Consider the following 27,893-nt stretch of genomic DNA (forward strand, 5'->3'; position numbering starts at 1 on the left):
TAGTACCCTTGAATGAGTGCTCCTGCCAGAGTCTTCAGGGTATTCTTGTTTACCAGAGAGGAGATCCGGTACAAGAATCGAGTTCATTGGTTGACTTTTTTTTATTACATTGGATGCCATTTTGTCACAGGAAAGATTAGCCTCTAGGATGGAACCCAGGTAGGTAATTTCATCTTTCCTTGTGACAATATTGTCACCCACTGCAACTGAGAAGTCTTGCTGAGTTTGTTATTTGAAAAGAAGAGAATGGACTCTGTTTTGCCCATGTGTAATGATAGTTTGTTATCAGCGAGCCATATGCAGATTTTGCCTAGTTCCGAGCTGAGGGTTTTTTCAACCTGTAACTTGTTCTTGTCAGAGACCAGCAGGGCTGAGTCGTCCGCAAACAGGAACAAGTTGCAGTCACAAGCTGACGACATGTCATTTGCATAATATAATTATCCACTATCAGATACAGTAGAATGGAGGCTATCAAATGCCCTCGTAAAGGAGATGACATTAACATTAAAGGTTTGATTGATTGAAAACTTTATTAACAGATTGCAGAATGGGTACAATACAGTATGGCTCAATACACACAATTGTTAAGGGGATGCAGACCAGAGAGAGACTTTCGTCTTGTTTACATCAGGGTCTCCCATTTTCAATTCATTATGACATATGTGACACAGATATACAGTACTGTTACATTAGTGACATACAAGATATGCAAATATACAGTACTGTTAAACAGAGATCCTAACAGAAAATATATATACTAATAAGCCATCAGTCTTCAACAGCGTCTCCCTGTAGACTAATAATAATAATACATCAGATTTATATAACGCTTTTCCAAATGCTCAAAGATGCTTATGCGAATGCCCACAGAACTGTTCTGCACAAGGAATGAGTCGTGCGTTCCTCCCGGCCACTGGCAATGACACTTATCAGCCAAATGCGCATCGCAGATTATCTGTACATTGACTGAGTAAAATCCCTTTCTATTTACATAACTGAATTTGTTGATTGATGGAGCTTTGACAGCTACATGGCTTCAGTCTATTGCTCCGATGATGTTGGGAAACCCAGCGATGGCGTAAAATCCTCTCTTGACCTCGGCCTGCTATTATTATTGATATGGGTATTGTATGTAGTTGGGGGTTGGGGAAATTATGACATCCAACACTGTGGGCATAATCCTGGAGGGTTGGGAAATGCCTGAGCGATCTCTAATCTCATGCTGGAACATGCCGGTGGCCAAAAATTCCAGGGTGGAGAGGACTTGAATGTGCACGGGAATGTGCACGGGCATTTGTGTGTTTTGTTTCACGCTCCAATTTGGGTCCCAAATTGCGGTACAAATCAAGGAGAATGTGTCTCGGGTAGCGGACTCTACTGATGAGCCACTCCATGCTCTCGGCAAACAGATCTGCCCTCTCTCTGAAAACACTCCCAGTGGAGCACACCTTGTGACAAGTCTTCTGATAACGCAATATAAGCCATGCTGCATCCATTCGGAAATACCTATTCCAAATGCTATTTATAGAGTTTGACAACAATTACACACATGTTGCTATTTTACAATTAACTATAATTAATTACGAGTCATACAGAACATGTGGGTGTTGAAACACTAATGCATGAAAGCGTATTCCATCTGTCGCAGTTTTCCTATTCTACCACTTGGTGCCATGTACACACGGTCGGAGCAGAGCCTTCTAAAAAGTGAGAAATGACTTGCTATAGTCTGCACAAAGCGCCCATTGGCTCAGAAAAGTTGTCACCACCCACAAGGAAGTTATGAGACGTTTTATTGATTGAAAACTTTATTAACAGATTGCAGAATGGGTACAATACAGAGTACGGCTCAATACAAACAATTGTTAACCAGTGGCGGCCGGTGTGAACATTAGGTTATGGCTATAACCAAGTTCTGTGAGTATTGGTGACGCTCGGCGTCACTACTGCACTGTACCTCGCTCGTGCACGCGCACTGAATAAAAAATTCCACAATACACCTTTACATCCCAACATCCGTCTGGCCACACCCCCATCAGCTTACCTACATAAGCAGGGGTGGGGCCACACACTCGCCTCCTTCCCAAGCTTTCACCACAAGGCGAGATCAAGGGCTGCAGTGGCGTCTGACGCCGAGCGTCACCAATACTCACAGAACTTGGTTATAGCCATAACCTAACGTTCTGTATCGTATGGCTCCGCTCGGCGTCACTACTGCACAAGGGAGGCCGAGCGAGAGCCATCGGCCGACAAATGTACCCCGCTGAGGCCCCCCACAACCATCAGATCAGGGAGGACCGAGCCCCCCCGACCCCCCCTAATGGAGGGCACCCCCCCTATTGGAGGATCACGGGAGGGCGACGGATCCAACCGTGCGAAGAGGCACTCAAGCAACTCAACGCACAGGGTGAGCAGACCGTGGCCTGACCCCACGACTACACACACGCACAACCCGCATGCCACCCGGGAACGAACGGAAGGAACAACCTCGTTACTGCCCCCAGAATCACGGGGTCAAGAACAAACCCAACCCCGTGGCAAGGCCGTAGCAGCGGAGCGCGAAGGAAGACCCAGACCCACTGAAGGGACTGGAACCCCTGGAAAACGGGGGCCCGGAGAGGTCAATGACGCCAGGCATCAAGACCCCACCAGGCGGTCACTTAGTGACACCGCCCCCCACATCGCCAGCGTATTCGGATAAGGCCCCTCCAAGAGCGGGCCCTTTCCCCCCAATAGCACACCGCCTGGTACACTGACCCTGCAGAACAGGCAGTCAGCATGGCCGTAAGCACACAAAAAAGGTTAACCAACGGAAGCAGGCAGCGCACCGGGGAAACCAGGCAACAGGCTGTAACCTGAGCCTGGAGCACTGCGGACGAGACAGGCGCCAAAGGAGTTAGCTGAGAACAGCCCCCCCGGCGGAAGGGGCATATGCTGGCGTTGTTGCATGACCAAGCCTCCATTAAAAAAAACCCACCCAGAGGGGTTGAGGCAGAGAAGGCTGACATGATTGGCAGACGTCATGAACGTGCAGGGGCACACTCCACCGGGTAACCCGGGAGTTGACACTGCTCCAACACACCAGGGAATCAACCACCTTGTCGTTACCCTATGCGTAGCGGCCGAGATCGGACGAGATCGGGCGTGTACAGGTTGGCATGGCCGTAAGCCATTACGACAGTGCAGAGTACAATATGTACCCAACAAGGGTCTCCATTGCGCCTAACCCTGTGACACCCGGACCGACCTGGCATTTTTTCCCCCGAAAAAAGCACAAGTCCCTCGGGGTACCAGAACAGCAGATCTGCATCCCCGGCGGACAACGGGTTAACTGACCTGGACCAGCGTAACCAGACCAGTCCCGTGTCCTAACCACGCCGACATGCCCACTCCAGGAGAGGGGGTAGGTATGCGTGTCGATCTAAAACATGAAAAGAGGGCGCCACCCAGACGGTCCTCATTTAGACCGTGCTCAGTGGCCCACCCCAAGGGCGTGAGACCCCTCTACCTATGTTCAGATCTATTCCGTTAACATCCCCCAGATATGAACGAGAATTCATCGAGACAACCTAGTAAACTGGCGCTCGGAAGAGACAAAACCCCATCCCAGTTGCCCTATAAAAACGCTGTTTTAACAAGCAACCAAGGCGCACTTAGCCCCTGTGTGATCCTGTAACAGAAACACACCGAGCCAGCACTATGTATGCGTCGAGACCCAAACGCATCAATGGATAGTCTAGCAAGACACCAAACATTGTTCCTCCAAGTCGCCTGGGAGAACGACACGGAGCCGTCGTGCTTCATGTACCTTCCTCTTTTTATTCAAAAAAGAAAGAACACAGACTGACATGAATCCCTCGTGACGCAGGCTGAGGGTAAAAATTGTTTACATTTTTACATCCCACCACACTCCCATAGGGAGGAGGCGTTCCCCAGAGAGACTTCCCACACGAGCTGTATAGATTGAAAAGAATATATTGCAACATTGAGCCATGTAACATTTTGGTTTTAGGGCTCTCCGAAGAGGAGGCACTGAACCCATACACACTCAATAATCGAATTGAATCGAATACACACACAATAGAGCAGGACTCCTTTTTGGAGTTCTACTCACCTTGACAATCTGAGGAGGAGGCTCTGCACTCTGAGGAGGCTCCCTCACATGGAAGGAGAGTCCTAACTAACAGAAGGCCAGAGTAGGAGCTTCGTGAGGAGGAGCCCTGACCCCTCCCTGAAACAGATCCATCATACGGACCTGAACAGCTCACGAAAGTCTTACCAACAGAGACGCGCACAGTGACGTACTCTGTGGCGGGGGAATTTCTGCGGTGCACACGCCCAATATTCCAGGGCGTGGGACCAGGAAACTCCCCCCCCCCCCCCTTACCCTGTAACGTGCCGAACCGTAACGTGACAGGAACCTTGAAGGACAGGAGGTCTTAACCCCTGCCCATCAAAGAAGGGGAGGAAAGGATTACCAGTTCACCCCTTTACGACCCCACACCCATGATACGATGTAACGACAAAAAAGAGTATGACACAGTCATAGTCAGCTACATGAAGCGTCTAACAGCTTCACACAGCTCATGTGCTAACCTGCTATCTGATTTTTACTAAGGAAAAAACACAGAATAGAGAGGGCCCCCTTAAGAGCCCCGGTACCAGACTTACACATGTGCTTCTGTGGCCAACCCAACCCAGTTGTAGATCACAAGATACACACAACCCTTTACCACCACAAAAAATGGCAATACACTCTACAGAGGAACGCCGTTTTTCATAATGAGAGACTACACAATTCTCGATTAGTATCGGCCACAGGCCTTGCCAAGCACACACGAAAAGTGACCAAACAATCTTTTCTTTTAGGAAAATACAGTTCCTCAAGCAGTTTTAGCACAACCCCAGCAATCAAGCCAAGGGTTACATCGTATCCCACCACACAGTGACACAATATATTGTAAACAACATGTCTGAGAGGAGGGTGAGGAAGTCCCCAGGGAACCGGGGGGAAACGCCCCTCCTACCTTACCCTTAATACGGCCAGTTGAACAGGTAAACCTGTTAATATGTGAACACACTGTTCATTGTCATTACAGGCTGAGAAAATAATTCATTCTTCACTCATATGTCACTAAGCATAGCTTTATAGGTTAGTTTAACCCCCTTAGTTGTGAGTACACGGTACATGAACACACATGATGTTTCTCAACACAACAAACCAGATCATTTTTACATCTGTAACAAACAACCCGATTTACATGGAGAAGCTAATACCAGTGACAAGACAATTCACACACAACTCGCGTCGTATCCTAAATGTAGTGCAGCAACACTCGTTTTGGAAAACATCGTTATTTACAAAACATTTAGAAGGGAAGGAAGAAGACGCGTTTTAAGGTCTGGTCAGGACCTTCCTACCGAGAGTGCAGATCAAGCGAACTGCAGTCTCTAACAGGGCACCGGTAGTAAACACAGCATCCTGTGTTTGACGACACGGGCAGCGTCGCTGCTCCATCCCGCCGCTACGGTTCTCCTTGTTGACGCAGTCCTCGCCGGCCGGCTCCGGGTAGGTTCGACTAACATCCTCTGTCAAAGATGACATCGTAGTCAGAGTGTTTAAGGCATGTTATAGTCACAGAAAACGTTCAACAGTGTAGCATTAAGCTAACAGCCGTTCGGCTGATAGCAGCAAGCTAACGTGTACTAGCCTGGTAAACACAGCGAGCTAATACCGCAGCTAACAGCTGCGCAGCTAACATCTGACTGGCTAACACAGTAGGCCACAACTAGCATGCAAGCTAAGCAGCTATCTGCTAAGCAGCTACCACCTGAACTTGTACACAAACGATATAACAAGCCACACTTCAGACAGGCCGCCGTTCTGAAACCCTCCTCACCTTTTAAGAGAGAAGAGAAAAAGAGATGTCAACACAGTTTACAACGGTGATTTTACCAGACATCCGGCGGAGCCAGCACAAGTCCCATCTGGGCTGTAGCCGACTTGAACATGGATCTCCCGATAACGAACATCCATGCCCACATTTTCTCGTGAGGGTATACTCTCATTTGTATATGAAAGATGGGGCCTACACGGTGACAGAGAAGCATCCACTCGTCCAGAGAATCCTGGGATCACCAGTTACTGGTCGTGGCCCACTAGTTGACTATAATATATATATAATATAACGACGCTAGCGAAGCAAACAGCGAGCGGAACGGAGCTCATGCTAACGACGCTAATAGCAGGAATACCGGAGCTCACGCTAACACTAGCGAAGCAAACAGTTTGCATGCCGGAGCTCACGCTAATGCTAGCGAAGCTAACAGCCGGCACATCGGAGCACACGCTAACGACGAGACGACGAGGAAAACAGAGCCACGAGCGACACGGCTAGCAAACACGACCCAGACCGAGCTAACGGCTAACAGCGAAGAGACTATCATGCGCCGAGGAGAACATCGCGGTAGCCAACGCCGAAGGTACGGGACCAGCGTTAACATGCCGGCTATTGAGAAGGCTAACAAGGCTTCACCAAGGCCACAGGACTGTGGAAAGAACCGGCAGACTAGGCCTAGCCCAAAAACAAACGGCCCCAAAACTGTTGGAAAGAAAAATGCTAACCTCACACAGAAAATAGACTGCATACTGATTGGAGATTCCACAACAAGGTATGTGGAGATGGCAAACACAGAAAATATCTGTCTAGACAATACATCTGTGAAAGAGCTGGCCGAAATACTTCCAACACTAATCAGACCGGGAATAACAAAAATTGTCATTCACTCTGGATCGTTTGACATCCTGCGAAAGAAGACTGGCACAGAGACTTTGAAAGACGATTTCACACGTTTAATGAACACACTAGACAAACATCAGTCTGTGTACATAGACACTGATGTGTCCATCAGTGGACCAATTGCATGCTTTCGCAGAGGACAAGAAGCATTCAGTCGACTCCTAAATTTTTATTCATGGTTAGGGGCTGCATGTCTTGTACACGGCCTGAAATTCATTGACAACTTCAATGTTTTCTGGAATAACCCAGAACGTTTTCAAAGAAATGGCTTCTTCCCAAATCGCTTAGGTTCAAAGCTCCTAGCAGCAAACATGCGTCATGCCTTAATGGCCTCCAAGAATATTAAGCTCATACCAGCACGAGAGATAGTCATGAAGGACACAATCTCACCACGAAGTGCAGCAGCACAAGGCGTCCCCCCCCCCCCCCCCCCCCCATATCACACAAGGTCATCTCGTCTGATCAAATGTCCCCGAAAGCACAGTACAGTCAGTGCAGTGCAGTATAGCACAATTGCCATGCCATCTCTCAAAACATACCGGTAATCATAACCAGCCAATGGCATGGTGAAAAATATACGCCATCAATGCGTTTACCTGCTATTAACCTCAGGGCCATCACGGTCAAGCCAAAGCAGACCGCCTCTAAAGAAGTCCAACAAATAAAATTAGCTTTCCTAAATGTCAGATCACTGAATAATAAAACATTCTTAGTAAATGATCTGATTAAAGAAAATAACTTAGATTGCATCTGCCTAGTAGAGACATGGCTAAATAATGACACAGCTACATCAATAATGATAGAAGCTTGTCCACCAGACTATAACTTTTTTCAAATACCCAGAAAAAATAAAAGGGGCGGAGGAGTTGCAGCAATCTTCTCCTCAAAACTCTTGTTTAGAATCACAGAACTAGGCAGGTTCATGTCAATGGAATATCTTGCTGTAACTGAGGGGTTACAAAACCCTGACTGTATTAAAGATTGTGTTATATTAAACCACTGCTAGTTATGTACTTTAATTACTGGCCAAACAGTACATCAAATATAGATGGTGAACACTCTCAAGAATACGGCATTGACACAGAAATACTATTGGAGGGTAATTTATTATTATTAGGCAACGTTAGGTTACAGATTGAGAATTAGGGTCGCGCTTGTATGGCGAAGAATATACGTAAAGTCAGTCAAGAGCATAAGTCACTAAGGATATCAGGAATCCTATGATGGGTCTAAGCTGACGCCACCTGTTGTATAGTAGCAATTATATAGGGCAACACCGGTACCAACTGGAGACAATGGGTAGAGGAATGTTCGGGTACTCCGTCTGAGTCAACGAGGAATAAAGAGGCTCCAGGTACAGGAGTCGGTGCTTGTACTCCCTTGATCCGCAGACAAAAGCAATAGTTGTAATCCAAGATGCTCGACAGCATTGACGACAGCTAGCCAGCCCCTTCCACGAGGCAGGCCTGAGTGGTAATCCTCACGAGGTTAAATCCCAAACGACAGTGGAAATCAACGGTGCTCTTCTCCGGTGGTCACGGTCCCAAAGCAATATAATCCAACCAGGAATGGTTCTGCAATCGCCGGTGCCAATTCTCCTGTGTACATGTCCAACGGTTCTCGCCTAGGACTCCTCGGGTGTGGGCAACGTATTTAGGCCACACAGCCTGGATAAGTGCACTAGCTAAAGACACGACGAACCGATGGGTAATGCTACACACGGAAGAACTGTGGCCGCACGATATACAATAAATGATCGACTATTACTTCACATTAGATTAAGTCGAACTCAACGTTACTGCCTTAAACTCTGACACTTTAACATTCTATTCGCACGCGGTTCTCAATGCTCTATTTAGATGCAAGGTTGCTCACTTCACTGCACGTTGACTCGTGGTGAAGGGTTTGAACTAGTTACTGCTGTTTACACCTGCGCCGTATTTATACTTAAGTGAATATCTAGTCCCAACCTCAGTTCTTGTCTCGTATTACTACGCAGACTCTGGGCATGTTCTGACATGCCCGGAGTTGTCTTTGAACTTGCCGTTGGGGGCTTGCGCGTTGGCGCCTGGGGCGCTGTCCAATAGGAGAGCGAATATTACTCTGGTCTGTACGCAGGTAAAGGGATATTCCGTGTATATATATAAATAATATACAAGGTATAGCAAACGATACATATATATATTCAGTTTAATCTGGCCCTTCACAACAGCCGCCTCCTAATTAGTCCGCACCTAATTAGTTAAAGAGAAGACAGATTAATAGTCCTGTCAACTGCTCAATGTCTGTTGTGGGGAGTAGGGCAATCTACAAAGTCAGTGGGTCATGATCGTCATCAAGGGAGTCAGGGAGCCTCGGCAATTCTATCAGCCTCGCCACGGGTCGGGTGTAGCGGTGAGGCAGGTCGGCCATCCTGGGTATGCTGGGCTGTGCTCGCCACTGGCGACAGTCTGGTCGAGTCCGCTGGAAGCGACGTACTGCTTCTCTTCCGTCCAGTATCCAATAGCGACGTCGGATCTCAGCGAAGACTCTCTCTGCCCCAGCGTGGTGCACATCCTCGTCGTATTTCTTTATGATGAGCTCAGTGACCTTGTGTCGGCTGTTGAGGACTATAGGAAACTTGACGTCATCCGTTAATTCCGGGGCCCGTCTCAGACGACCACCCACCCTGATGAGGCCATGGGTGTCGCGCTCGGGGGCCAAGTGGAGCAGTCTGCTATCTGACGGGACTGGCTTTGTTCCCTGCAGGCAGTCTAGCTCGTCGGGGAACGAGTCTCTTTGGGCTCGCTGTAGCAGAAGGAGTTCTGCCTCTTCGTAGTTAGCTGCGTTAATGTCGGTAGTGGGGGGAACCTCCGGGTGGTGCCACAGGAATGTCTTTAACTGCGCACTCTCAAAGGTGAGGCAGTCGTCTATGTTAGGGTCAGTGGGGACTGGGGTGTGCGTCAACCCACAGAACATAGGTTTCTTGATCTCTGCCTCCTCTTGACTAGCCTCCCGAGGGGTGGGGTTAGGCCACTCTTCTTCCGGGACCTTGAGGAACTCAGGACCGTCACTGTAGATATTGTGACGTGTGAGGTCATCTAGGGACATCCCCCGTGTGATGACATCTGCTGGGTTCTGTTTCGTGTCCACGCACCTCCAGCACGCTGATCCTGTTAGGTCTTGGATCTCTGTGATTCTGACTCCCACGAAGACCTTGTATCTACAAGAATCGGACTGGATCCATGTGAGTACGGTCATGGAGTCTGACCACAAGATTGTTCTTTGCACCGGGATGGTGAGTTCACGTTGGATTAACGTGGCGAGTTGCGCGCCTACCAGAGCTGCGCAGAGCTCTAAACGCGGGATCGATTGTTGCTTGCGGGGGGCTATCCTTGAGCGAGCCAGGATGAAGGCTGTGTGTATTTCTCCTCCCTCCTCTCGGGCCCGCAAGTAAGCCACCGAGCCGTAGGCCACTTCTGAGGCGTCGCTGAAGACGTGCAGGTCCATCTGGCACGTCTCCAGCCGCACTGTGGGTGGGAAGTAGCTTCGGCGTATGTTCACATTTTGGAGCGAGTTAAGTTCTCTCTCCCACTCTCTCCAGGTGGAAGCGAGGTGGTCGGGTATGGGGTCGTCCCAGCCCTGTTCCTTGTCCCACAGCTCTCGTACAATCATTTTCGCCCGGGTGGTGTAAGGTAGGATACACCCCAGCGGGTCGTATTGCCTTGCGAGTGTTCTGTATACGCTCCGTCTGGTGGTCGGTAGAGGGGTCGACCTTCCCTGCTCCGTGGTCAAGGGTGTGTATTTGTAATGGAGCGAGTCTGTTTTGAAGCGCCAGACTAGGCCCAATGTCATTTCTTGTGCTTCACCTGGGATGGTCGCAATCCAGGTCTCGCTGCTTGCTGCCTTTGTCTCTGGGGAGAGGCTGCGAAGTACTTGAGGGTCACTGCTGGCCCACTGCCGGAGATCAAAGCCGCCTTTGATCAGTGAGGCGCGGTGCTTGAGTAGGAGGGCTTCGGCTTCTTCTGGCGTCGAGACGCTTTGCAGACAGTTGTCCACGTAGAAACTCCTCTCTACACTTTGTCTGACTTCCTCGTCAGCTTCAGGGTCTTCTGTCACATGTTTTTGCAGTGCGAACGTAGCACAGCATGGGCTGCATGTGGTTCCGAAGGGGAGGACCTCCCATTGGTAGATGGATGGTTGCTCATCTTTGATCCTCTCTCTCCATAGGAACCGCAGCAAGGGCTTGTCCTCCTCCACTAGTCGCACCTGCAGGAACATCCCTTTGATGTCACCGCTGATGGCCACCTTGTCTTGGCGGAAACGTAGTAGTACGCCGAGGAGAGAGGGGCCGAGTGTTGGGCCGGGCAAGAGTTCTTTATTCAGATTCTGTAGTCCAATCTGGTAGCTGCAGTTGAATACGATGCGATCCTTGCCGTTGTGGTGGACCTTGTGGTGGGGCACGTACCACGATTCGATCGTCTGGTCGGCCTCTTGAATGTCAATTTTCTTTATGTGTCCCGCTGTGATCAGCTTGTCGATCTCAGCGCGGTACACAGTGGCTTGATTGGGGTCTTTGGCTAGACGCCGCTCGGTGTTCAGTAGATATCGCTCTGTCGCTTCTTTTGAGACGTGGAGGGTGGGCATACCCTCTCGCCTCAAGAGTGGAGTTGCGTATCTCATCACTCCATTGACCTCGACTCTCTTTGTCCTCTGCTCGAGGAGGGTTATGGCATAAGTGTCTTCCTTTGAGCGAACGAGTTTCTTTTCATTCTTAAAGGGCATCGCGTCTAATGTCCATAGCCTCTCGACGTGCTGTAAGAGGGTGGTGTCTTCTTCGTTTATCCTTGAGTGGAGGCAGCGAGTGGTTGTCGGTCGGTTGGAAGACCCGGAGAGGGGGCCTTGTAGTGTCCAACCCAGGCGGGTCTCGACCGCTGCTGGACAGCCTCTGGGCCCGATGTGGACCCGGTCCGTTGGGACGATGAGGTGTGCGTGGTCGGATCCTATGAGCAGGGTCGGGGTGGCGTCGTCGATGAGCGGTATAGGTAGTTGACGTAGGTGCACGTATTTTTCCATCAGCTTTGGGATGGGGTAGGTGTACTGTGACAGGCCTATGTCGTGGCTGGTGAAGGCATTAGTAATTCTATACTGCTTCTCGGGCTGCCCGAACGCTGCTATCGTGAAGGAGACATTTTCACCCTTTATGGTCTTCAGGTCTCTTCTAATGGTACGGATTGTCATTGTTTCTTCGCTCCCCCGCAGACCCAGCCGGGCTGCGGCGGATGCGAGGAGGAGAGTCTTTTCTGACCCATCGTCTAGGACGGCGTAAGTGTCCATGACCTTGTCCTCGTAGCTTAATATCACTCGGACCACCTTCAAGAGCACTCGGGAGCTCCCGCTCTTCGCAGGGTCTATATACATGACGTTCACTCTCGAGCTGCTTGGGGGTACGGGTTTCTTCTTGTTGCTGTCGTGTAGGACCTCCAAGTGGGCGCCGTCGCACTTGCTGCATTTCTTCTTTAAACGGCACTCAGCTGCCATATGGCTGCGCGCGCAGCGGAAGCAGCGGCGGTTGGCTTTGATCCACTGACTCACCTCGTCAGCGGTCATCTTCTTGAAAGTGTCACATTGAGACAGCCAATGTTCCTTTTCACAGTACTGGCATACAATCTTCCACTTCCCCTTGGTCGGGGGGGTGCTGTGGTTCTTGTGCTGCGGCACTGACTCGGCCTGGTGCATAACGGTCACTGACCGGCGGTTATCGTTAGATCTCCGAGGTCCATCTCTTGGGCTAGATCCACTCCACACGAACGTGTCCAGTCGTAGGCTGCTAACTTCCCTTGCGAGGAAAGCGGCCAGGTCTAGGAGGGATGGCTCGGGGCCGTCTGGATCACGGTGGTCTCTCTGCCGCCGAAAACGCTCTTGGCGGGCTGGAGGGAGCTTCTCCAGTATTCGCTCCACATTTGAATTTGCATATAGTTCATATCTCCCCTTCTCCTTTTGGGACCCCAGCATCCCTACTAGGGATTGTACCTTGATAGAGAGGTCATCCAGTGCTCTATTGTCTTTGGCTGGGGGGAGGCGGTCGATATCTCGTATTTCTTGGATCACGTAATCCCATATGCGTCCATAACGCTGGTCGAGGGCCACTAGAGCCGCGGAGTATGGGGTGCTTGAGTTGGAATATGCCAGCGCTATGTTATGCGCTCTGGGCACCTTGAGATGCTTGAGGAGGATGGCATATTTGTACGACTCGTCGGGAACGTCGGACATCATAGTCTCCAAGCACATGCGTAATTCCGTGTACTGTGCTCTGTCCTAAAGTCTGGGAACGTCGGTGTGCCAAGGTACGATGCCATGGATGGCTGGCACATCGGTGAGCGTAGGGGAAGAGGCCTCCTGGGCGAGTCTCCCCGTACGTGTTGTCGTGGGTTAGTACTTGGTGGGTACCAGAGGCCGGGTCCCCAGGTGCTGTTCCTCGGTGCTGACTGTACGTCAAACTCACCCGTGAGTTGAGTCGGGGGTTTGTAGTGCAGTGACTCGAGGCTGAAGTCGGGGCTGTACTGGGCCTCCTGGTCCAGAGTACGTTACTGCTGGTGGGCTTGACATTCCTCCTCTTCCTCTTCCTCTTCTAGGTCCTGGAGTCTTCTAGTCAGTCTCTCGGCGACGTAGGCCGGTTCTTCCCGGTGGCTGGGTCTCGTATGGGCCGGTCGGGGAGGGGGGTCGGAGACGTAGACAGGTTCCTCCTGTTGGCCGGGTCCCGGGTCGCTTTGGCCCTTCACAACACTTGCCATTGAACTAAAAACAGAATCAACTATTATTGTCACAATATACCGCCCGCCTAGACACTCACCAATATTTATACAGGAGCTCTCTGAACTGATCTCACTATGTGTTACCGGATATGATAAGGTGATCCTAAATGGAGACTTGAACATCCATTTTAATAAGAAAACAGACTCCAAAACTATAGAACTAAAAAATCTACTGGATAGCTTTGACCTAATACAGCATATAACAAATGCAACTCACAGGCTTGGGAATACACTAGACTTAGTTATAACAACAACTGGGCTAAGCATAACAAATATCTCAATAACTGAATTACCTCTCTCCGACCATCACTGTATATTTTTTGATACTCAAATAACCCTTACTAAAACAAAAAAAGAAATCATAGTTAAAAAGAGGCTCCTAAACGACAAAGCTGAATCAAAGTTCATTGATCTTATCAGACTACATGAACCACACAATCATCACAGCTCTCTAAATGAAATGGTAGAAAATCTCAATGATGCAATGTCATCTATATTAAATTCTGTCGCCCCATTAAAAACGAAAAAGAAGAAAACTAGAGCCTCGCCCTGGTTAAACTATAATACGGTCAACAAAGAAAAAAGGAAATGTCGTGCAGCGGAGCGAAAATGGAGAAAAACAAAAACCACCATATGCTGTGATATATACAAAGATGCTTTAACTGCTTATAATAAAACCATCCGCTTAGCAAGGAAAGATTACTTCTCTAAAATCATTACAGAAAATGCTGGAAACTCCAGAATCCTCTTTTCCACTATTAATGTATGAAGTGTCTTATCTTCATTCATGTATCTCTGTCTAAGTTCATTGATCGTATAGTGTTCTATATCACCCTTTCCTCTGCAGTGGGTTAGGTATTTTCTCAGATGTTCGGTTCAAGTAAGAGGAGACTGACGATATGGTCAAAATCAACGGGCGGCGGTTGTTTATTAATAAAACAGCTTTAGGAATTAAAACAGTACATCGTCTCTTTGGTTCAATCTAATTGTCTCTTTCATTTGGCTGTTGTCGTCTCTCGGTGCTGTTCGCTGTCTCAGGTTGTCCATGGCCAACACCGAGTCCTCTCTTGTGGTTCGCTGGTCTGGTTGTCAAGACAACCTGGTCTCCTCGCCGATCAGGCAGGGAGTGCTTGATTTCGTATCGGCGGAGTCCGCTATGAACCTCGGCTCGGTCATCTGGTCTCAATGGCTCTCTGAGTCATCGGCTCTTCAGTAGCCTGAGTGGCTAGTCTCCCTCTGTCGGTGGAGGTTTTCAGCGCTCCAGTTGCGATGCGATCTCTGTCATCGTCTGTCCCCATGTCTCTGGGTCTTCAGGTCCTTTCTGGTGTGTCAGCGCTTCTCCTGATGTGAAGCGATTTCGTCTGTCATCGGGTCTCAGTCCCTCTGTGTCACGGCTTGGCTCTGCAGGGATCCTTCTCCGTCTCCTCTGAGTGTCACCGGGTGTGTGTGACGTGTCTCTCCAGGTTCCTTCTGGTGTGAGTCGTGTGTCTAATGAGTCGCCATCCGCCCTTTTTATCAGAGGAGAGAGAGAGAGAGAGGGGGAGGGGGAGACAGAGAGCGAGAGGGGGGGGAGACCCTGCCTGCCTGTTCACGTCCATACGCTTTTCTTATTTTGATCCACATTCCAGCAGAAACCTGTCTGAGGGTGTCCTGTGACCACATGTTTCGCTGACACAACCTCCTGGGTCCTCTGACAACGGTTTTCACAGTTTGAATCTGCTGACACTTTAATCATTACTTAATGAGAGGGTAGTTTTTCACTGAGTAATACAACATCATGCTTGTGACTAAAAGGTTTACATAGTCTAGATAAGAACCAGACTACTTTTTCAGACAGTGCCCAGATAACAAACCATATGCCTATTGGGTTCTTTAATAGAACACCTTATTTACTGATTAAATAATGTGACCAATAGTTGTATAGTTTTTACCTTCTAATATTTAAGAGTTTTTATTCTTTACTGTGACTAAGTTATTCTAATAGTTTATGCCTACATGTAACCTATGAAATTGCTAAATCTTTTAGTATATATTTCCAAATAGCCTGTGTCACCTTTCTGACCTCTGGGTTAGTCAGCAGCTGCCGTGTTGTAACTTGAAAGTCCTTACTTAGGGTAAATATGACCTTTTATGATCTCACCGGTTATTCTGAGTTTTTAGTTCCTGTTTCAACGAGAATGATCTCCTCGCTTTTCAGTTGGAGGTGGCCTAAACCACAGCAGCTAACCAGTGGAATGTGCATTAACATCATAAACAGTCTTTTGCCCTCCAGATTGTCGGTGCATTGGCTGAGTGCGGGGTGATCTCCCTCTCAAGCTTCACTATAGCCAATTTTGTCTTTTCTAATCATTACCTTGTACATTTTACTTGCATTTATTCATGTTTTCATTTAGAAATATACGACATGTACTACTCAACACTGCCCCTACACCTCCTCAGTCATCAACGGTTAAGTGTGAAGAACTTGCACTATTCTTTAACAACAAAATAACCTTGATCAGGGCCAGCATTACTCATGATGGAAATAAAGCTGATTGCGGCAAACCGCGCAATGTAACCATGAGAAGTTTCACATGCATCACATTAGATGTACTCTGCAAAACTGTCTCAGAATGTAACTCCTCCACCTCAGACATTGACCCTATACCTACAGCTTTCTTCAAACGGGTATTTAATAGTGTTTCAAGCCCTGTGCTAGATATCATAAACACTTCCCTTAGGACTGGTATTTTCCCGGATGCCTTTAAAACAGCAGTTGTAAAGCCATTACTAAAAAAACCTAACTTGGATAGTAATGAAATGGCAAATTATCGTCCAATATCCAACCTACCATTCATTAGTAAAGTACTTGAAAAGATAGTTTCAGTTCAAATAAATTCCTTTCTTGAAGAAAACAACATCTTAGAAGAATTTCAGTCAGGATTCAGAAAATATCATAGCACTGAAACTGCCCTCACCAAAATAATCAGTGACCTCAGACTAAACTCTGACGAGAATAAGATCTCCATCCTTATCCTGTTAGATCTCAGTGCAGCATTTGATACAATCGATCACGATATTCTAATCGATCGTCTTGAAAACCATGTCGGTTTCTCAGAACATGTGCTGGGCTGGGAGGAAATTCTTTTTTTTTTATCAAATTTTTTTATTATTATTCACATGAAACAAGACAACACGTTAACCACAATCACAATACATAGAACTTCACAAGAAAATAACAAAAACAATAATAATACAGACTAACAATTTATACAGACAAAGAGAAAAGAAAACAGAGTTCAACCTTCTAAATTTAATTCCAAGGGGTACTATCTAATAAATGGTCTTTCCCAGTGTTCAGCCCCGATTCCCGGCCGTGTGACCCTATATTAATAAAACGTACATCTCCAATCCACCACAAGGACCATTTTTTGAGAACACGACCCGAAAACAGAGCAATGAACCTTCATGAAAAAACAAAAACCTGTAGAGGTGTTCCATAGACTCACAGAGACCGTGTAAAAGTGGCCAAACAGTGAAGAAATAGTTAAATTGCTGCCCCCCCATAATATCCCCAGCTAAACTCAAGATGACAAGACAAAAGACAAGACAGACAAAACATTTCCTCCTCCCCCTCCCAAGAGACCGCCGGACTCACCCGAACACGCACCTCAACCCCGCTCAGCCGCACACGGCGGTCCTGACCTTTTCGGCTGCTGCAAACCACAGGTCAATACCTGCCTGTCCCACCCCAATCACCCGCGCCGTGGATATCTCCAGATAAATCACATCCAATAGTGTTAGGGACCAGTTAATCACTGTAAGCTTCTCAGGCTCCTTCCATCTCATTGCTATTAGCTTCTTCGCTGCTGTGACACCCGCTAGGACAACCCTTTTTAGTTGAACGGACGCAGGTAGTGTTGTTATATAGTTCAGGAGTAGCGTAACAGCTGTGAATGGGATAATTAAGCCACACAGATCTGAAAGTTTGTCCGTTATTGACCTCCAGAAGCGGGCCACTGGTGGGCAATCCCAATACATATGCATATAAGTGCCAGTGGCCTTTTGAGAGCACAAAGTGCACCGAGAGTCGGTTATCAGTCCCATAGCAAATAGCTTCCTAGGTGTAAGATAGGTCCTATGAATATAATTAAAATTAATTTGCTGGTGATTGGGGTTGCGGGAAGACAATGCCACATTTGCCCAAACATCATCCCAGTCAAACTCGGGGTCCAACTCCGGGATATCCACACGCCAGATTGTATCCAATGATACATTTTTATACGTGGATTGAATTAAGAGCGTATAAAAGTCTGAGACAAACCCTCTGGAGGTCGTCCTGTCCACTATGAGCCTGAGGAAGGGGTGTGGGTGCAAAGCTTGAGCCCACGGCACGCCATGCGCCCTCAGTGCTGACCTTAGTTGAAGATAAAGAAAAAAGGACTCGCCGGGAAGATCATAAAATTCTCTTAAGTCCTGAAACGCACGGAGGCCGTTCTTATCATAAATATCCTCCAAAGTATGCACCCCCCTCCTTTGCCATTGAGGAATATTAACCGGCTTGTGCCCAACAAGTAATTGCTGGTTATTAAAAATTGGAGAGTCCAGGTGCCATGGGCATTTAACCCCACACGACCTCTGTACATTACGCCACGTTTGGATCACGTGAGTTATGATCGGTCCATACCTCAGCCGGCATTTCGAAATAGAGACAGTGGAGTACACCACATTCCTGCAATCTTAGCGGTGAGACCGCCGCCGCTTCTAAGGAGCGCCAAGATACAGCATCTACAGGGTCTAGCCAGCACATCAGAGGTCTCAGTGAGAAGGACCAGAAATAAAGCTTAAAATCAGGGATTGCGAGGCCCCCATCTTGTTTCCTACGTTGAGTAGTAGCTCTTTTGATTCTCGGGCGTTTGTTATTCCAGATAAACTTAGATACCATCGATTGTACCTTGCGCCAGTGGTCTATTGGAGGGGGCAGGGGGAGCATTGAGCTAACAAAATGTATCCTAGGCAGAACGTTCATTTTGATTATGGAAGCTCGGGCTTGTAAGGAGTTAGGAAGGGACGACCGTCTGTCTAGATCCTGGCGTATTTTATCATAAGTACCCGTGAAGTTGTACTTAGTAGTTTGACTCAGCATGGGGAATATCTCTATGCCTAAGTATTTAAAATGTTCCACTATGGGGATATCAGCTGGTAGTCGCACCGCCTTGGCCAGCTCATTAAGAGGTAGGCAGGCTGATTTGTTCCAGTTAATCTTAAAGCCTGACAATTTACCAAAGTCGTCGATTATTTCCAATAATTTTGTGGCCGACCGGGAAGGGTCATCCATAAAAATCAGTAGGTCATCCGCATAGAGAGCAATTTTGTGTGGTGTATTATTGATCATTATGGGGACGATGTCCTCTGATTGCCTAATAAATTGGGCCAATGGTTCGAGGGAAAGCGCGAATAGTCCCGGGCTCAGAGGACAACCCTGTCTAGAAGGAGACTGGAGACTGGGAAAAGTGTGGAACAGTTTTTGCCTGTCAGTATCATTGCCGACGGCGAGGCATACAGGACTTTAATCATATGAATAAAATTCTTTCCCAGACCCATGACCTCAAGTACCTTCCACAGGTATGACCATTCTAGTCTGTCAAACGCCTTCATGGCATCCAAAGACAGAACAGTGGACGGAGCTGTATTGTCTTTACTGTTATCGACTACATGCAACAGCCTCCTAAGATTATCTGCAGCCAGGCGCCCCGAGATAAAACCAGTTTGATCGCAGTGTACCAATACCGTCATAAATCTCTGCAGGCGGCGGGCCAGCACCTTGGCAAACACTTTTAAATCGGCCCCGAGAAGACTCAAGGGCCTATAGCTACCACAATCATTGGGATCTTTGTCCTTCTTGAGAAGTAAAGAAATCAGTGCCATGTTGACATCTCTTGAGAACTCCCCCTGTTCGATAGCGTAATTGATCATATCGAGCATCAATGGGCCCAGTTGGTCCCAGAAAGCTAAATACACCTCGGGTGGAATACCATCCCAGCCTGGTGCCTTACCCCTCTGCATTTCAGCGATCGTCTCCCTTAGTTCCATAAGGGTGATCGGTTTCCCCAGTTCCTTAGCCTCTTCCTCAGAAATGTGGGGTATCTCAAGCCCGCCAATGAACGATTCAAATTTAGAGTCGTCGAGATTAACCTCTGAGCTATATAACTGTGAGTAAAACTCTTTAAAAGTGTCGTTGATCTTTTTCGAATCAGTAGTGATTGTACCCTGTTGCGTCTTGATCGAGGGGATATCCGAGAAATGATCATTCGAGCGTATTTTCATTGCCAATAGATGGCTAGGCCTGGAGCCGTGAAAGTAGTAATTTTGCCTTGTCCTATGTATCAAGAACTCAGACTGTTGTTTAAGTATGGAGTTTATTTCCTTCTTGACTATCTTACGTTGTGTGTTTAGTCGTTCACTATAGTTAGTTTGCAAAGATGCGTATAGATCCGCATATAATGTTTCCAGTCCTTCTAGTTTTTTTTATCAGGATTTACGTAAGTTGGAGGAGAAAAGTGTGACATGACCCCTGATAAATCCTTTCAGTGCGTTCCATAGGACCCTGGGGTCATCGACCGTGCCAACATTGATCTGCAAGAATTCAGCTAGTTTACTCCTGAACAGAAATCATCGTTCCCTTAGAAGTCTAACCTAAATAGCTCCTCCTCCTGAGAATTTCCCCCTTTTTTTTTGTTACATAATATAAAATTACAGATTCATACCTTCAAAATAAGCCATCAATTGTCAAATTTGAGACGATAGTTTTCAATCAATGTCCTATCAAACATTCTGGTACAGTCATTACAAATTTGCAGCAGGAGCCTCTGAAGAGAATTCAGTGAATTCAGCTAATGATAAGGGAACTACACTCCTTCCCAGAATTCAATGTGATGTCAATGTTAATTTCAATGACTAATTCACACCATGAAACAAAGGCCCAGCAGGGAACAATTACAGCTGAATGGGGGTATAGTGTGACTGATCAATACAGGCAACACACACTTTGATTTGATGCCATGCATATACACACACTAGATAGACAGAGGTTTAGATATTTAGATAGATATATAATAGTAATATAATAGAAAGAGAGAGAGAGAGATAGAAAGAAAGAAAGAAAGAAAGAAAGAAAGAAAGAAAGAAAGAAAGAAAGAAAGAAAGAAAGAAAGAAAGAAAGAAAGAAAGAAAGAAAGAAAGAAAGAAAGAAAGAAAGAAACAGAGAGAGAGACATTTATAATAATAATAATAATAATTATTATTATTATTATTATTAAATAGAATAATTTTCTATAGGCTTGCCGTGGTAGTCAGTGATACTGGTGTCATTCTGTGTTCAGGCTTCCATACTTATTGAAAAGAATGCTCATATCCAAAAGTATTAGATAGATATAGGTCATACATGTAGGTATGCATTTGGTTACACACACACACACAGAAGTAGTCTCATTGATTGATTGATTGAAAAGTTTATTAACAGATTGCAGAATGGGTACAGTACAGTACAGCTCAATACATACAATTGTTAAGAGGATGCAGACCTGAGAAAGACTTTCGTCTTGTTTCCATCAGGGTCCCCCATTTTCAATTCATCATATGACACACATGACATACAGATAGACAGTACTGCTACATCTATACATTTATGACATACCAGATTTTCAAATACAGTACTGTTTGTGATACTAAAAAAATCCAGAAGAAGAGTATATACATTTGACATAGAAACTGTGCATTGGGGGAGGTTGGGTAGGTGGGGTGGGGCTGTACATTGGAGGTGGGGGGGGGGGGGGGGGACACACACTGTACATTGGAGTACTGACATACATTTGACATGGAAACTGTACATTGGAGGAGGTTGGGTAGGTGGGGTGGGGTTGGGTGGGGCTGTACATTGGAATAGCCATGCTTGGTCTTTATTGTACAACTGGGTTAGGACATTTGTAGGGGCCAGTTTTGAATTGCAGTCTCCCGTAGGTGTTCTTTGAGAGTGTTTTTGAAGGTGGGTAGTGATTTACATTCCTTTACAGCTTTGGGTAGGGCGTTCCACATTGTTGTGGCATAATTGCGAAACGTGTTTAGTCCCTTGTTTGAGCCGAATCTGGGTTTTACATGATTTGTGATTTACATGACTCAGACCGGGAGTAGTCTCAGAGAGGGAGATACAGAGGAGAGATGGAGGGAGAGAGAGGGAGATAGGGAGATATAGATAGAGAGAGGGAGAGAGAGAGGGAGAGATAGAGGGAGAGAGATATATATAGGTTAGAAAGCAACCTGGGTTCTCAGACAGACAGACAGACAGACAGACAGACAGACAGACAGACAGACAGACAGACAGACAGACAGACAGACAGACAGACAGACAGAGAGAGAGAGAGAGAGAGAGAGAGAGAGAGAGAGAGAGAGAGAGAGAGGCGACGTCATCTTTCCTTCACAAAGCGCATCGAACGCTGTCAACTAAAGCACCGTGTTTACTACAGCGCGGGTGACCAAAACACCAAACGCGTCACACAGTAGCCAGAACCTGGGTTCTCAGACAGAGAGAGAGAGAGAGAGAAAGCTCCCGTCTGGTAGAGATTTGGGCTCTACTGAGCCTACCTTTCTAGTTGAAACGTTGCAATTTTTACATCATGCGTAAGCTGTCAACTAGCGAGATGCGTTGTACTTGTTACAGAGCTGGTTACAGAGCTGGTCCACACTGCTATTATGAAATGACCCGAAATGTATGTAAGCTTGTCAACTAAAGCGGTCCGTGTTTAATAATAATAATAATAATGACTTGGATTTATATAGCGTGACAGCGCGGGTGAGCAAACTCGTCACACAGCAGCCAGTGATCATTCATACCTCGTATACACAGACGCACTCTGCCATACAGTAGTTAATGTTAAATAAAGCCCATTTGAATTGAGAGAGAGCGAGAGTGTGTGTATGTGTATGTAAGCTTTTTTTTTTTTATCTGAGAGAATGTCCGCGAATGTCCTCAGACTCCTCACGCAGGAGAGGAGAAACGACTGCAAAAAGTCGAGTCCCGTGGATATTATTGCAACAGATAATTCATACATTATTATGTTTAGAATTTGGATGGGGGGGTAGGCTCTGATACCAGTCTCACGCCTCTGCGGGGGTTACCGTGTAACACCTATTCACAGCGCACACGCCGCTATTGTGTGTGTGCGCGCGTCCATGTATGTGCGTTTCGTGACGCGATTGTAGTTCTTATCGCAAATGGAGATTATTACAATCATGCCATCTAGCAAGAATTAAACGTATTTACAATTCGTATTAGGTTTAGCAAGTTGGGGGACGTATACCTTACATGTCAAAGCACTAGAAATGGCAATTTTTCTATTTTTATCGATTTCTGAAAAGATGTCCTTTTTGAGCATTTAAGAGGGATTCTAATTTCTTTTGTTGTCCGCCGACGGGTTCAAAGCTCCAGCATGACCCCCAATAAGGTTGAGTTAAAACGCCACCTGGGAGCTCTCGTGGAGAGCCTGCCAAAGGTTGCCACAAGGAAAATCCCCTTGTGGTCCGAGAGAGCCAGGGGAACCAATGAGACGTCGAAACTATCAAACAAATTAGGGGATGCGAATGCATAGTCTATTCGAGAGAAGGTTTTGTGTCTGGCAGACAGGTGAGAGTAATCCTTGAGGGTGGGATTGGATAAGCGCCATAGGTCTGCGAGCCCAGTGTCCTGGGCCCACATCCTGAGGGCCTTAGAGGACCCGGACCTATCCATCTCCGCATCCCAGCACGCATTAAAATCGCCACCCACAATGAGAGCGTATCCAGTAAGTTCCAACATATTCTTCGTGATTGTATTATAGAACGCTGAATCAAATGTGTTAGGGGCATACAATGCTATTATTGCCATCTTCCTATGAGAGAACTCAACTTTTGCTATAGTAATCCTTCCCTCCGTGTCCGACCACACATCCAGGACTTTGATATCAAGGTTACGTCTTGTAACTATGACGACTCCTTTCGTCTTATCATCGGCTGAGGATGAGGAGATAACATGATATTGTCGATTTGCTAGCCTTGACACATCACCCACCAATAAATGCGTCTCACTAAGGAGAGCAATGTCAATATTTCTTCTCTTCAATAACCAAAGGACACTGGCACGCTTGTGTGGGGCGTTAAGACCTCCTGCGTTCCAAATTAAAATATTCAATTTAGCCATGGTCGAGTTTGTCTAAATGCGTAGAGAACATACCAGTGCAGCCAGGCTGAGTACAGAGGCGCTGATCCAGGCGGGCCCAGACGGTCAGTCCCAGGAGTTCAGAGGAGGAACAATTACACACATATAAGACAACAGTACATAAAACACATAAAAATCCCACCCCAGTTACAACCCCCCCTCCTTCTACTCTAAACCCTAACCCACCCGTCCTATTATAAGTCCTCCTATACCCACTCTCCAATACCCTCCCTATGCCCCATCTACTAAGGATGGTCATCTTCCTATCATTTCCCACTGGAGTCATGGATTCAATAAGACTCTCCCCACTCCGACCCCCCTCTAGATAAACCCCTGATTAAACTCCCACTAGTCCAATAAACACAATTAATAATAATAATAAAAATAAAATTCCAATAAAGATATCGGTCGAAAACCACCTGAGCCTTGGCCCTAACATGAGATAACCATAATGGAAAAAATAGCCATTATTATATAATAACTCAACATCACCCCTGCAACCATCTATTTCCGAGTCTGCGCATCAACGTCGCAATGTTATAGCACAAATGGATAAAGGAAAATTCAAAACAAAATTAAATTAAAGCATACCAGCATATAGTCTAAGGCAGGATCGGATCACAGGTAAATTGTGCAGACAGATGTCATTTAAACAACGACAATAAAAGAAAGGGAAAAAAGGGATTATGGTCAAAGTGCACACCTGTAAACAGCCCCTCTGAACAGGCACAACGGTTGGAATGACATAACCTATGTAAGAATAGAATTAAACACATTCATTAACCCGGGGATGGTAATGCAATACCTGACACAACCTGTTATCATATATTGTTTCAATAAAGATATCGGTCGAAAACCACCGTGAGCCTTGGCCCTAACATGAGATAACTGTAATGGAAAAAATAGTCATTATTATATAATAACTCAACATAACTTATCGCTGCTGTCGGGACAAAACCTCATAACTCCATTTTTTGAATTTTTTTTTTATTATATAAATCAACTCCGTAGATCATCCTCCATATGTGTGTGTGGGTTTTACAAAGTTTAAACAATGGGAAAGCATTAAACCGATCATCTGTCTAAACCTCCTAACTCTATTCACCCTCAAATCTGTGTTAGTTTTTTTCATCTGCTGAAAAGTTGGGTTTTTGGAGTTATGAGGTTTTGTCCCGACAGCAGCGTTATGTAAGAATAGAATTAAGCACATTCATTAACCCGGGGATGGTAATGCAATACCTGACACAACCTGTTATCATATATTGTTTCAATAAAGATATTGGTCGAAAACCACCGTGAGCCTTGGCCCTAACATGAGATAACTATAATGGAAAAAATAGTCATTATTATATAATAACTCAACATAACCTTTGTAAGAATAGAATTAAACACATTCATTAACCCGGGGATGGTAATAAACAATACCTGACACAACCTGTTATCATATATTGTTTATATATATATTCAACCGATCTTCTCCTACCGGAGCCCAAAGCTCAAAACAGCCTGGATATAAAAATAAAAGCATACAAGAAGTTAGTTAGGGACCCGATCACCGTTGAATTGTGCGAACCGATGACACTTAAACAGCAACAACAACCAAAGTGCGTAAATATTAACGGGTCTCGAATGTATCAGCGCAGACGTTAGACGCAGCCCGCTAGCTAGCCCGAGGCTAGCGCGTAAGATAGTGATGAATCCGGATAGCACGTTAGTCTATTATGTACATTGTTCAGCTAGCTCGTTAGCTTCCAAAGAGGCGATACACAAGTACGACCATGAGGTCAGCTTTAGCAAGTAACAGAAGTCATTGGGAAGCCCCGCTAGTTGGATGGGCAGTTAGCAGTTAGCATGTCTGGGCATGACAGCAAGTGTTTGTGAATAGCCGGCCCTAACAATGTATTCCGGCCCACATCGCCAAGTCACTCACCCGATATAGTTATCAAGCTACAGTCTCGGGTATCCCCTCGAGATATTCCTTCGCTTTAGCCAACGACCAAAATGAACGCCGACCATCGACCTTATCCAACACAGATAATTTTGCGGGAGCGAATAGCGTGGGCCTCAGGCCTAGTTTCCATAGCTTGGACAGGACCACTTTGTATTCGCCTCTCTGTGCTTGAACCTCCTGTGTAAAGTCTTCGAAAATGGCCACTTTGTGATCGCCAAGCCTTAGATTACCCCTTCTGGCCCGAGCCGACCGCATGATGAGTTCCCTCTGCTGAAGCCTGTTCAGCTTGACGATGATGGGCCTCGGCTCCTTGTTCACACCAGGAGTGGACCTGCCCGCTCTGTAGGCTGACTCCCAGACGGGAGGGGAGGAGAGGACGTCATTCCCCAGTATTTTTTGCAGCAATTCCGGCATGGTCTCAGAGAGACGGCCTTCCCCGTTGCCCTCCGGTACTCCAACAATCCTGATGTTGTAGCGTCTCTCCCGGGACTGCATTTCCACAATTACCGACTGTAGTTTGGTAACTTCAGCCTGCCTAGCCAGCAGGGAGGACTCTAGATCCACCATCTTCTCGCCCTGTAATGATACCTCCGTCGATAGCGCAGCTAGTTCGATAGCATTAGCCGAGGAGACAGCGTGTAGCGACTCCATCTTGTCTATCAGCGGGACGACCGCCAACCTTATTTCTTCTGATATCTCTCGATGAAGGTTATCACAAAAATCCGCCAGCACTTTCTTTTGTGCTTCAGCGAAGCGTGTCTCAGATTCTGCATGGAGCTTGGTCATGACCAAGAGCACAGCTTCGCTTATCTCACCGACACCGGGCGATGGTGCGGCCAGGCCCGGTGGTGGCTTTAAGTACCTCGGAGCCTACATATCCGAGGACTTGACATGGACCACACACATTGACAGTGTTGTGAAGAAGGCACGACAACGCCTCTACTTCCTCAGGCGCCTAAGGAAGTTCCAAGTCAGTCAGAAGATCCTTAAGAACTTCTACTCATGTACAATAGAGAGCATCCTGACTGGCAACATCACCTCCTGGTTTGGGAATAGCACTGCACAAGACCGAAGCAGACTACAAAGAGTGACACGTTCAGCCGAACGCACAATTGGAGGGGGGCTCCCCACCCTCCAGAACATTTACAACAAACGTTGCAGGGGCAAGGCTAAGAGAATCATTAAAGACTCCAGTCACCCGAACAACTGCCTCTTTGAACTGCTGCGGTCAGGCAAGCGATACCGGAGTCTCAAGGCGAGCACAGAAAGACTCAGAAGAAGCTTCTATCCCCAGGCCATCAGGCTGCTAAACGAACAATGAAATATAATAATAATTTAGGACCTGCTCCGAGGTCATCAATTGGCACACATGCGATGCATGCATGCAATTCGTATCTGCGATTAACCCATCCCGTCGTCCTTCCCCCCCAAGGGCAGCCGGGAGCAGACAGGCGTCAACGTGAGCCGCGCCAGGGGACCAATCCAAGTGCTCCTGTCCGTCTTCGTCAAGGACGCCACAGCGTTAGCGATCTTGTTGTTGTGCATGTTTTTCCATTGGGTTTATCTTATCGGGGGGGAAACCCTTGCGAGCACGGGGAGAACATGCAAACTCCACACAGAAAGGCCTGGGAGATACCCCACCTGTGTAACTGGCATCATGGAAACCTGGTCCCCAAGCGGGAATCGAACCCTGGACCTTCTTGCTGTGAGGCGACAGTGTTAACCACTACACCACCGTGCCGAACACTACACAACAACAACCATCAAACGCACATAGCACACACATCCACACGCACACACTCACTTTAAGCAAACACACTGTAGCACCCACTCCACACACTTATAGCACACACTCACTTTAAACAAACACACTGTAGCACCCACTCCCCACACTTTATATTTATTGATGAAGGATTGCACTACAACTCGTACACCTTACTGTAAATTGTACCTAAATTGTACCTCATCCCATTTCTGCTTTGCACTATATAGTACTGTACATTAGTACACTGCATAGTATTGTATATTATATGGTAACTCCGTTACGTCTATTCTGCATCGAACATTGTACATATGTCTATACTGAACACTGTGACCTCATTTTCTACTTCTAAATTACA

This window comes from Notolepis coatsorum, assembly GCF_963971535.1.
Source record: "Notolepis coatsorum genome assembly, chromosome: 14".
Classification (NCBI taxonomy): domain Eukaryota; kingdom Metazoa; phylum Chordata; class Actinopteri; order Aulopiformes; family Paralepididae; genus Notolepis; species Notolepis coatsorum.